We start from the raw sequence: 12,049 nt of genomic DNA, 5'->3' as shown, positions 1-12,049 counted from the left end.
GTCAAATCTTTTCAATTCTCCTCCCTACCTCCCCTTCTAGCTCTGCCATTCTCCTTATCTGGGTCACTACACATACTAATCCCTCTGGCTAAATGCCATTTCACCCATCTCTTGACTAAATTAACATTCCTAAGTCTTTTTACAGTCCATTTTACCTCTTCTGGAAAGCTTTTTCTGACCCCCTGCAGTGTCTACCTACCTCAGTCCACAGCACTTCTGCAACACCACCTAGGGTGGCACTTAGTGTACTGCACTGTGTAAACGAGATTTATCAACTTCCTCTCTACTATAAACATAACCTTATAGTTGCAGTAAAACAGTAAGGACAGAGATCACTGCCCCACCAACATCAAAACACTGTGGCACATGACAGGCCTGCAAACCTCAAAAAATGAATGCAAGTTTCTGATACTCTAGCTTGATGAACGGAGAAGGCAATGGCACCCTACTCCAGTACTCCTGCCTGGAAAATCCCATGGACGGAGGAGCCTGGTGGGCTGCAGTCCATGGGGTTGCTGAGGGTCGGACACGACTGAGTGACTTCACTTTCACTTTTATGCATTGGAGAAGGAAATGGCAACCCACTCCAGTACTCCTGCCTGGAGAATCCCAGGACAGGGGAGCCTGGTGGGCTGCCGTCTATGGGGTCACACAGAGTCGGACACAACTGAAGTGACTTAGCAGTAGCAGCAACTTGATGAAATGATACAACTTAGAATATCCAGAGTAACAAATGGACTGAATGGGAACTAATACGCCATGAGTACCTTCTTAACCAGACTTAGGATAAAAATTAGCAAATGATTTATCTTTGAGTACTCCTATTTTTGCTTGTATAGGCACCACATAATTTAGAGTTTAAATAAAGACTTAGCATGCACAAACACAAACTGGATGAAAAGCAATCAATTATATTTCTATTAAAAGGTAGTCCAAGAAAACATCGTAGGAAAACTTGAATTTCTAAATTCTCTACATTTCAAATCTTAATTCTGGTTATGTTGAATCAGTTTTTATGACTCAGGTTTTGCCATGGAAAGTGTAATGTTTTTGCATTTAATCACACTAAAAGTGCTAATAAAATACTATGTGTATGTGTCTTAGTCACTCAGTCGTGTCCAACTCTTTGCAACCTCATGGACTGTAGCCCACCAGGCTCCTCTCTGTCCCTGCAATTCTCTACGCAAGAATACTGGAGTGGGTTGCCATTTCCTTCTCCAAGGGATCTTCCCCACCCAGGGATCAAGCCCATGTCTTCTGCATTGGCAGGCAGATTTTTTTTTTTTAAACCACTAAGCCACCCAGGAAGCTTTTCATTTACTTTCTTTTAATGTCAGAATGAAGAAAACCATTTTATACAGTTAAAGACTATCTCCCACTGATTCCCTAGTAAGCCTTTCAGAAACAGTGCCTAAAATCAGAGATCACTACTTAAGAGATCTAGAACTTACTACTCTTGACATAAATTGTCCCACAAACAGAAACCACAAAGACATCTCTAAAATTAAGTCTCACATACTTTTTTGGGGGGACTTAAAAAAAAAAAACCAACCCCTTCTCACACTTTTTTTTAACGTACTCTGGAAGTCAGCTACAGATTTTATTTTCCTAGGCAGGCACTGAGTAGATGGTTTCGTAATTTCACCAGAACTCCTCCAGGAAGCAGAATTTTTCGATCCAAATATACATATCATCCTAGGTAGGTGAAAATGACTGCCTTTTTTTCTTTTCTGTCCCATTTCCAGTTAAAGCGTTCTGAAACCCTAACTATCCCCTTTCCCTTCACACTTCTTACCCACTTTTGTATCTAGCAGCTATGGTAAAATTCTGGAATATGTATGTAAGGTAGACACAATCTGGATGTTTTCCAGTACTCTAAGATCTTTTATCTCTTCACAAGATAATGGTAACAGAATAAGTGAATATCGGTGATATGTCTCTAAGCATACTGCTATGTGAAATCTGAGAAGCAGCAGCATGTATCATGCACCTACCTATGTAATAATTCTATACAGCATTTCACTGGAAAAGTGTGAAAATATTATTTCTCTGTAAATTTACTTTTTCTACTACAAAAGCAAACAACTTTAAAATAAAAATGTCTTCTATCTATATCGCTAAATATAAAAATCACTATTTAAGTATTAGTTTCTAAATAATAGGGTTTGAAGAAACCTTTTTCCCGCCACATCAGAATTCAGCAGTGAGAGACATAGGAATTAAGACTGATGGTAATCCAAATGGCTCCTTTATTTCTGAAAAGCAAAATCTAAACCTAGACCAAGACAGCGTCCTAACAACCACACTCCATAATTATCCTAACCCAGTCACAGGTAGCACTGGACAATCAGAGTACTCCTCCAGAAAGGAACAGTCTATCACTGGTGGCCTCAGGAAGAAGCAAAGTGCTTTCTGTGAGGGGCAGGCTCCCAAAGAGAAAGAGGAAAGGGGCTGAGCCATACTTGATCAGTTCCTTCTTACAAACTCATCCAAAGGAAGAGTGAGAAGATGGAACAATAGGAGCAAGTCAGACTATTTTTATGCTTTCTTAAAAACAGCAAAAAATCTAGTGTGTAACAATCTAGTATGTAACATGCGTACCTGTTACACTGTTACAGGTACAATTATTATCTTAATCATACCTGTCAGTAAAATGGCCTCAAACTGTGAATGCAAGCTGAACAAAGCCATGAGGTACAACCATTCAGATATTTCAAGTATGTATCCACAAGTTTGAAAAACATGAAAAAATACAGAGTGTCTTCCTTGTCTTAGAAACCCAACAAATTCAAAGGTGGCTGAATTACAAAGTACAAAGAACTTGACTCCAGGAAACAGAACCAACCTCCACTTAAAACTATGAAGACCCTATCAGTATCAATAAAAAGGAGGCAGTCTGGTCACAGAGAAGACTGGCTTTGGATGCCACACCTGGCCTTAATCTCTGAAAGTAATGACTTCTGTTAACTTGGATAGTACCTACACAGGAAGTAACTACATAGGAAGATAAATTATCTTTCAACACCGGAAAGATTTATAAACAAGTATGGAAGGTTTAAGAGAAACAAAATCCTAATATTAGTATCTGTGTTAAGATTGCTTATTTGGCTTATTATATACTTGTAATGCCTAAAGAAATTGACCTATTAAAGTAACAACCTTGCATGACCAATTTAAATATGGCAGTATTTAGACTTTAAAAAGCTGAAATTTTATTAATATCAAACATCTAAGAGAACTTTAGACTCAAAATAAGAAAATTATGTATTAAAATTAAAGTTTAAATTGTTTGAAGATATTTGTTAATTGCAAACGTAACTTGAAGAGTTACTGTGCAAATAACAAAAATGAACTTTAAAACCTGAAGAACCAGGATTCTGAAATATCACTTTAATTAAAAAAAAAAAAAAAGGCTTATTTCATACAAAACCCGCCCTCCGGTACACCAAAAGACAATTCTAAACAATTCAATGTCACCAGAAATTGGACTTTTGAAAGACATGCTTGAAATAAGGTAAGTACCAGTAACGATATAAGGAGGACTGTGCAGATAAAGCAAACCATTTTTTTTTAAAGCAGGGAATTAAAAAACTTAAAATTTAAAAATTAAGAATAGAAACTTAGCCAATTAAAACTATTTATGTTTGTGTTTTTAACCGGATTCCTAGCCAGAAATCCTTAAATCATCCTCCAGTGCTCGAGGTCACATGGTGAAAGAGTCACCTATTAAACACGAATCTAAGCAGTAAACAAGTCTTCTGAAATTCCTAGGTAACACCCTTTATTAAAATTTTCTTGATATACAATACCTTTCCAAGTACTACATTTCTCTCAAACACTTAAAAGCTTTTTTCTAATACAGCTTCCCCCTCCCCACAAAAAAACCTCTGCCCCTAAGTCTGTCACCAATTTTTAAGCTAAAATCTCACAAAAGTACTAAGTCCAGATTTTAACACGGTTGTATTATACATGATTAACCCCGCAATTCCCATCCCATTTAAACGTTTAAATGTGTCAGAATGAAAAGCTAAGAAAAGTTGGCTTTCCCTAGCTGTGGTCTCGGAAGTTAACACTAACTTTTACACGTGTGTTTGGGCAAAAAAAAAATTTAACATGTTTCCCAAACTTGGCCCAGGTCAGATACAAAAGGATGACTACAATGTGTGAACTTTTCATCTCTTCTTTGATTTTAATGTTTACACATTTCCCGGAGTCTCGAAATCGGTTACAGTTAACAAAAACACAACAATCCTCACCAATGGCACCTAACACAACGAACCCAAGCCGCCGTCTCTTTCGTCCCTACACCTGTCTACCGGAAGCTTTTCCTGGACACGCTCGGGACCTCAAGCATTCATCCCCACACTTGTTTTCATAAACCCGCTCCTTCCTCTTCGCCCACTTCCAACTCGCATGCTTCTCGGGATCCACCCGGCCTCCCCCCCCCGCCCCCCGCACGTTCCGAGCCTTTAAGGGCTGGGCAGGCGGACAGCTCGATCTCTAACCCCAAGCGCGCCAGGACCAAGAGCGAGCCGGGAGGGCCCCCCGCAAGTTCCGCGAGGCTCTGACGCCGGGAGGAAAGGAAGCGGGAAAGGCGTGAGCACCCCCCCTACACACACACGCCGGGCGCACACCCCCTTCCGGCACCCCTCCTCCCCCTGCACTGTGCGAGCGGGCCGCAGGCCGCGGCCGTTCTGGGTTGCCCGCGGGCCCCGTCAGCCCTCCCGCCGGCGGGTTGCCCGCAGCCGAGACCGCCACACAAAGCCCGGGGAACCGCCCTGCGGCGCCAGAGCACGGGGAGAGGGGTGCAAGCGCGACTGACTTACGGGGCTGCTGCGGCCGCGCTGCCTCAGCCGGGGACACCGACCGTTGGGCACACGGCGGCGTCGCTCTTGGCCGTCCTCCCCCTCCTCCGCCTTCGGTGGCGGCAAGATCTTCTTTCTCCACCTACCTCCCTCCCCCCCACCCCACCTCCTCCTTCTCCTCCCCCTCCTCCTCCTCCGAACCACCGAAGTACCGAGGGTGAGACACAGAGACTCACAACAACATGGCTGCCACCGCCGCCTCCCCTCCCCTCCCCCCCGCCCACCGGGCGCGCGCAAAGCACTCCGGGAGAAAAGGGAAGGGAGGGCGGCGGTGGCGGGGGGGGGGGGGGGCGAGTGCTTACCAAGGTGCCGCTCCTCTCAGTGGCTTCCGACGCTTCTCCCGCGCTCCAGGCGCCCGCCGACGGCAGCTCTGCGCTTGCGCACGCTCTCCGCGCTCGCGCGTTTCGGCTGTCCCTCCGGCGTCTGCGTCCCCGCCCTCACCTTGCGGGCTCGCGGCTGTTCCTGAGCTCGGCTGAGGCGCCGGGCGGGAGCGCGCGCCGGTCTTGGGCGCGCAGGCGTGGTGTTTTCGAACGCTGCTTTCGTGTCCGTCTTCCCGCGTGGGGCCTAGTCTTCCGAACTCGCTGGCCTTGCGCTTCCTGTCCCGTAGTTCATTGTTCTCCTCTCCACACCCCGGCTGCCTGTAAGGGTGTCAGCGCCCTCCCCACCACGCTGTAGTCCTCTCAGTTCGTCTTTCGGCGTGCCGGCACCCACAAGACCCGGACCAGTGATCCAGGCCTTTAGGTTTCAGCCTTATCCTCACCCCGAAGGAAGACGGTGGGCGGGGACACAAGTGTGGAAAAGTGAACCCCTTAAGTGGACTTATGTGGGGGGCTGCCCCCCACCACTGTAACCTCTGTGCTTCGCCCGGTAAACACAAAGGAAACTCGGATGTTCTGCTAGGCCAGGGATTCTCTCTCGCGGCTGCTTCCCACGTCTGGATTTCTGTAGCAGGCTCGTTTATTGGCTTTCCTGTGTTCAGCCTCAGCTGCTGTAAATATCAGGTGTGCTTGATATTTAAGTTGGTCATGGTACGTGTCACTGACAGTGATGCCTGACAGACATTTTAATCATCTGGAAGCTTATTAGAAATGCAGAGTCTTAGCCCCACTCCAGAAATTAGTGAATCGAAATCTGCATTTTAACAAGATTCCCAGGCAATTCCTCTACACAATGAAGTTGAAGAAGCATTGGTGATCCAATCACAATTCCATCTCAATAGGAACTGTTTCTGCAATGGGTGTGTCATCCATTTAAAGCCAGTGAGGCAAAAACGTGCTAACTCAGAGCTTTGCGGGGAGGGCTCTGTAAGGAGCCATTCCCTCCTGAATGTAAAAAAAGACAGCAGGAAAGCATGTTCCCTCAGTTCCTGCTGTCAGGCATCTTACGACCACAAAGGAACCCAGACTGGGGTCAAGTAGCCTACTCAGAGTGTTCATTCTCCTCTTCTTGAGTAGCTAACAGATCCAGTGGACGTTCTGGTTGGACAGAGGAGGCATAGGATGAACAATTGTCCTTCGCTTTCCAGCCACACGCATTGCATCTGAGGGTTATGTCTATATGGCCTGTTGAGACAAGTGCTTCTCAACCAGAGTTGCATATCAGAGTCACCTGGTCAACATTTTAAAGATCTCGATTTCCAGGCCCCATCCCAGAGATTTTATTTAATGGGTCTGAGAGGAGATACTGATGTTTTTAAAAAGCTCTTCAGTGGTTATGCTGTGCAGCCATTGAGAACCACCAGCTTAAACATATCACATTTTACAGCATAATGCTCTTTCAATATTCCCTGTGCAAATACCTGCTTTCCACTGGGACTGCTCGCTCAAGAAACTTCTTATAAGCTCCTTTTAGAACTTTGTGGTTTTAATAAAAATCATTTAAGCCTTTTATAGAAGCTTCAAGAAATAAGAAAATCTCCAGGAAAACTGGAGTGAGTAGTCTATCCCTTCTCCAGGGGATCTTCACAACCCAGGAATCAAACCAGAGTCTCCTGCATTGCAGGCAGATTCTTTACCAACTGAGCTATCAGGGAAGCCTAAAGAAAAGCTCAAATCACCCCAATTTTAATATCTCAGAAATACTACAAATAACCACGGTTGGTGAAAGCCATTATTACAAAGATAAATACAGATAGGTGGATAGAGAGCTACATATGTAGAGTGACTGTAACAGGGGTAAGCTCAATCTGCACATGTTTTTAAAGTACAGTGTTGAATTTAGTCTTAACTTGAATTTAACTGAAGAATCTACTCAGATGCATGTTTCTTCACTGCAAGAGAAATTGACTCGTGAGAAGTTTCTCAAAGGTTAAACACAATTATAAAAATCGTTAATAGGACAGAGCAACTTTTTCAAACTACATGCTTCAATATTGGTCACTACTGAATTCCCTGCTATGAAAGATAGATCTGCACATTTTCAGTTCCTTCTACCCCTGTCCTGTACTTCCTAGTTTTTTGCTTTTATGATTTTTCACTTTGTCAGGGTTTATAACATTGATATGCTATTTTAATCCGTGATTTACATACTGATTTGTCTTAATTTCAGCATTTAAATATATTTTTCTTTAATTTTTTAAAGTATAGTTGATTTACAATATTGTGTTAGTTTCTGATGTATAGAAAATGACTCAGTTTTATATATATATATATATATATGTTGTGGGTTTTTTTTCAGATTCATTTCCCTCATAGTATATTACAAGATACTGGGTATAGTTCCCTGTGCTATATAGTAGGATCCTGTTGTTATCTAGTTTATATAGTAGTATGTATCTGCTAATTCCAAACTCATAATTTATTCTCCCCCCCCCCCCCGCCCCCCCATTTCCTCTTTTGGTAACTGTAAGTTTGTTTCTATGTCTGTGAGTCTGTTTCTGCTTTGTAAATAAGTTCATTTGTATCTCTTTTTTTTTAGATTGTACATATGAGTGATAGCACATGATATTTGTCTTTCTCTGTCAGACTTACTTTAGTATGATAATCTGTAGGTCCATCCATGTTGCTGCAAATGGCATTATTTTGCTCTTTCTCATGGCTGAGTTATATTCCACTGTACGTATATACCACATCTTCTTTACCCATTCATTTGTCGATGGACACTTAGGTTGCTTCTATATCTTGGCTATTGTAAGTAGCGCTACTATGAGCATTGGGGTGCATGTATGTTTTTTAATTAGTGTTTTCTCTGGATATATATACCCAGGAGCAGGATTGCTGGATCATATGCTAACTCTATTTTTAGTTTTTTGATGAATCTACATATTGTTCTCCTTAGTGGACACACCAATTTACCTTCCCACCTACAGTCTAAGAGGGCTCCCTTGTTTCTACACCCTTTTCAGTTAAATGTATTTATTGTTTATTGCTTCTTCATTTCTGACTTCATTTTGATTTAGTAGTATGGATTTTGTCATGGATCAGCCTCTTGTTGCTGTTGTTGTTTAGTCTCCAAGTCATGTCTGACTCTTTTGCGACCCCATGGACTGTAGCCTGCCAGGCTCTTCTGTCCAAGGAATTTCCCAGGCAAGAATACCGGAGTGGGTTGCCATTTCCTTCTCCAGGGGATCTTCCAAACCCAGCGATCAAACCCATGTCTCCTGTATTGCAGGCAGGTTCTTTACCACTGAGCCACCTTGGAAGCCCTTATCAGCCTCTACTTGGGTGTTAAACCACCCTCAAATATCTTTCCTATATCCCAGTTCTGTAGGTTAGTCGGATAGGCTGCATTCAACTGGGAGTTTCAGCTGATGTCTTCTGGACTCACTTATGTGAATTGTGGTTGGCTAGTGACTGACCACAGAGAAGGCAATGGCACCCCACTCCAGTACTCCTTCCTGGAAAATCCCATGGACGGAGGAGCCTGGTAGGCTGCAGTCCATGGGGTCGCTAAGAGTCATATAAGACTGAGCAACTTCACTTTCACTTTTCACTTTCATGCATTGGAGCAGGAAATGGCAACCCACTCCAGTGTTCTTGCCTGGAGAATCCCAGGGACAGGGAGCCTAGTGGGCTGCCGTCTGTGGGGTCGCACAGAGTTGGACACAACTGAAGCGACTCAGCAGCAGCGGCTGACCAGGGAGTCTGGGCTCCGATCCGGTGGTCAGCCAAGGCCCTTTGTAGCCCCTCCCACAGGCTTGCTCAGACCTGTTCATCTCTCGGAGAGGGAGTTTGGAGGTGGCACTGTCCCCTGAGGCTTAGGCTTGGACCTTATATAGTGTCCCTTCCAAATCATTGGTCAAAGCAAATTATAAGTCAGCATGGATTTAAAAGATAAAGAAACAGACTTTACCTTTTGATGAGAGAAGCATCAAAGAATTTGTGTCCATTTGCAATCTTTCATGATAGTTTCCTATTCACTAAATTATTTCATGCTTGAAAATGTCTTCCTGTTTTATTTAAACTCAAGCAACAACTATTCTTGGGTCTTGCTGTTTTTCCCCTCAGGATTTTGCAAACATTGCTTTTAGTGAAAAGTGGAAAACCTGAGGCCGATTTGGTTTTAACCTACTTAAGAATTTTTTCTGTATTTTTGAACTTCAGTGTCTTAACAACAATGTGTCTCACTGTCAGTCAGTCTCTAATATATTTTCCTGATATTAAAACATAACCTTGATATTTGGAAGTTGCAGTTTTTAAATCATTTCAGGGAATTTTTTATGTGTAGTAGCTCTGAATACTATTTCTGTGATCTTTGATGGATTCTCTGCTTCAGGGACAATGATTATTCTTATTTGAAATATTTTGTACCACTACTATTGTAAAGCTAATGTAAAGATACGATTAAAAAAAATTTATGTGGTTCCAGGATCTTAGTTTCCCAACCAGAATTGAACATGGGCCCCCAGCAGTGAAAGCCCTGAATCTTAACCACTGAACTGCCAGGGAATTCCCTAAAAACAATTTTTGAAAGACAAAAACTTTGTCCTCCACATGCGTCATCTCCTTATTAATTTCTTTAATATCTTTGTCTTTTTCTTGAGAATTCATTATATTTAAATCAAGCCTTTTCATCAAATTATTAATTCAGCTTTCAGTCAAATGGTACAATGGTGCAGTGTTGCAGTGTTGTTTTGGTTTCAGGGTTTCCTTAACCCTATGGTCTTCCTTTTCATCTCATTTTAGATTGTTATCCTCATCTATATTGAGTGTTTATCTATTGTATTTCAGCTCCAAACTTTGTGATGCTTAGGCTGGGATCCTGCAAACAGCGCTTCTTTACCAGCTGGCTCCCCCAGGTAGACATTGCCAATTGTGGGCACTTGGAGAGAGATTAGAAGGTCAGCGAAAGAGGCTTCTTGCCCCTTCTAGTTCTCATGTTATTCCTGTCAGAATGATCTCAAAAGAGCACTTCAGCTCAACTGTAGAAGTTGGTTCTAGTTTCTAACTCCTTTGCACACTCCTGGAACTGGCCAGTTCACCCTTCAAAGTTGTACACAGCAGCTGGTCAGGGCCCCGCTTCAGACAGAGGTCTAAGGCCCAGTTCCTGGGGCCTCTTTTCTAAACTCCTGAGTAGGAGTAACTGGGGTGCACCCTCCAAGGAGGTCCAAGTCCCCTGGTATTTATAACTCTGTACTACCTCACTCACCCTTTCAGCTCTTGAATGCCAGTTTAACCAATTCCCTGTATTAAATTCTCTCTGTTAAAGTAATTAATGTGGTCTCTATTTTCCTGACTGGGCCTGAGTTGATACATCATCTGGAACTTATTTTCTTGAAGTCATGGTATTAAAATATAACATACATATTTACAGAAAATGTGGCTGTTTCTTTTCTTTCTAACACTCTTTTCTCATGCCTTCATTGTCAGTTTTTTTCTGAATCTTATTTTTTGTTTTAATGGGTCTCTTCTTAGAAACTTTGCTGGCTCTTATTTTTAAAGAAGTTTTATTAAGCTACGACTCACAGGCCATACAGTTTGCCTGTTTAACGTGTACAATTCAATAGGTCTACTTGCAATCATCAGCACAGTCAATTTTAGGATATTTACTTCACTTTAAAAATAAAACTTACTCTTAGGCTACCACTCTACACACCCTCATACCTCCTAGCCCTAAGCAACCACTAACTCACTTTTTATCTGTGTATATAGTTTGCCTGTTCTGGACATTTTATATAAATGGATGTGGGGTTTTTGTGTGTGTGTGTGGCTGGCTTTCACTGAGCGTAATGTTTCAGGGTTCATCTATGCTGTGGCCTGTGTAAATACTTCATTCCTTTTTATGGCCAAATAATATTCCATTGCACAGATATACCACATTTTATTTACCCATTCAGTTGATAGGCATCTGGGTTGTTTCCACCTTTTATCAATACACTGCTGTGAACGTTCATGTATAAGTTTTTATTAAGTAATGCTTCTGTTCTTTGATTATGGTTACTCTCAGAAAGATTTGCTGTCTTTTGTGTGATGTATTCCTCCCTGCCTTGCCCCCTTGTGGTACATTTGCTTAATGGAAAGACCACTTTTATTTTCTTGCTATTCACTCTCACCCTGGGCAGACCTGGCAGGCTCTCTGTTGCTTTGAGTGACTGCCAGTAAAATCTATGATACTGTTCTCACTCATCTGGGACTAATATGTCTTCCCTTCAAAACCGTAGTTTGAGTACTGGTACTTCTCTGGTGGCTCAGACAGTAAAAGCATCTGCCTACAGTGCAGGAGATCCAGGTTCAATCCCTGGATTGGGAAGAGCTCCTGGAGAAGGAAATGGCAACCCACTCCAGTACTCTTGCCTGGAAAATCCCATGGACAGAGGAGCCTGGTGGGCTGAAGTCCATGGGGTCGCTAAGAGTCAGACACAACTGAGTGACTTCCCTTTCCCTTTCCCTATAGTTTGAAGCCACTTTTCTGTAGCCCCAGGAAACCATGGTGGGAGAGGGAAAGAGCTTAGTCAGCACTAAATTGATTTTTTTTTTTTTTTTCTTGCTGCATGATCTAGATTCTGGTTACTCAATAGAGAGTCTCTTGAATGTTCTCTGCCAAGGCCAGTGATACTGGGTGAAAGGTCTATTCCGCTCCCCTGGGCTTCAGCTTATTCTGTCAATTAAGAGTGTCCTGAAGATGGTGACCTATGGTGACAACCATTTTGCTTCCTGGCTTGTCGCATCATTGCAGCCTCATCTATTAGAGTCCTGTCTCACCACTAAAGTGGAACAAGACCCTGACTAGCCTATGCACAGCTGAAA

The 12,049-nt window shown here is 42.8% G+C and overlaps 1 protein-coding gene and 1 long non-coding RNA gene across 5 annotated transcripts in view; one reads left to right on the top strand and one right to left on the bottom strand.

Moving 5' to 3' along the window:
- The window catches only part of PUM2 (pumilio RNA binding family member 2), a 121,678-nt gene extending 116,740 nt beyond the window's left edge, over positions 1-4,938 (bottom strand). For all 4 annotated transcript variants that reach the window (XM_052647890.1, XM_052647891.1, XM_052647892.1 and 1 more), the window contains exon 1: positions 4,827-4,938. The gene's annotated coding sequence lies outside the window, so the exon portion shown is untranslated. The remainder of the gene's footprint in view (positions 1-4,826) is intronic.
- The window catches only part of LOC128055363 (uncharacterized), a 70,738-nt gene continuing 63,203 nt past the window's right edge, over positions 4,515-12,049 (top strand). The window contains exon 1 of the long non-coding RNA XR_008200108.1: positions 4,515-4,596. This is a non-coding gene — a long non-coding RNA (uncharacterized LOC128055363). The remainder of the gene's footprint in view (positions 4,597-12,049) is intronic.

This window comes from Budorcas taxicolor, chromosome 11 (genome assembly GCF_023091745.1).
Source record: "Budorcas taxicolor isolate Tak-1 chromosome 11, Takin1.1, whole genome shotgun sequence".
NCBI lineage: Eukaryota > Metazoa > Chordata > Mammalia > Artiodactyla > Bovidae > Budorcas > Budorcas taxicolor.
This window is presented reverse-complemented; position numbering and strand designations above follow the sequence as displayed.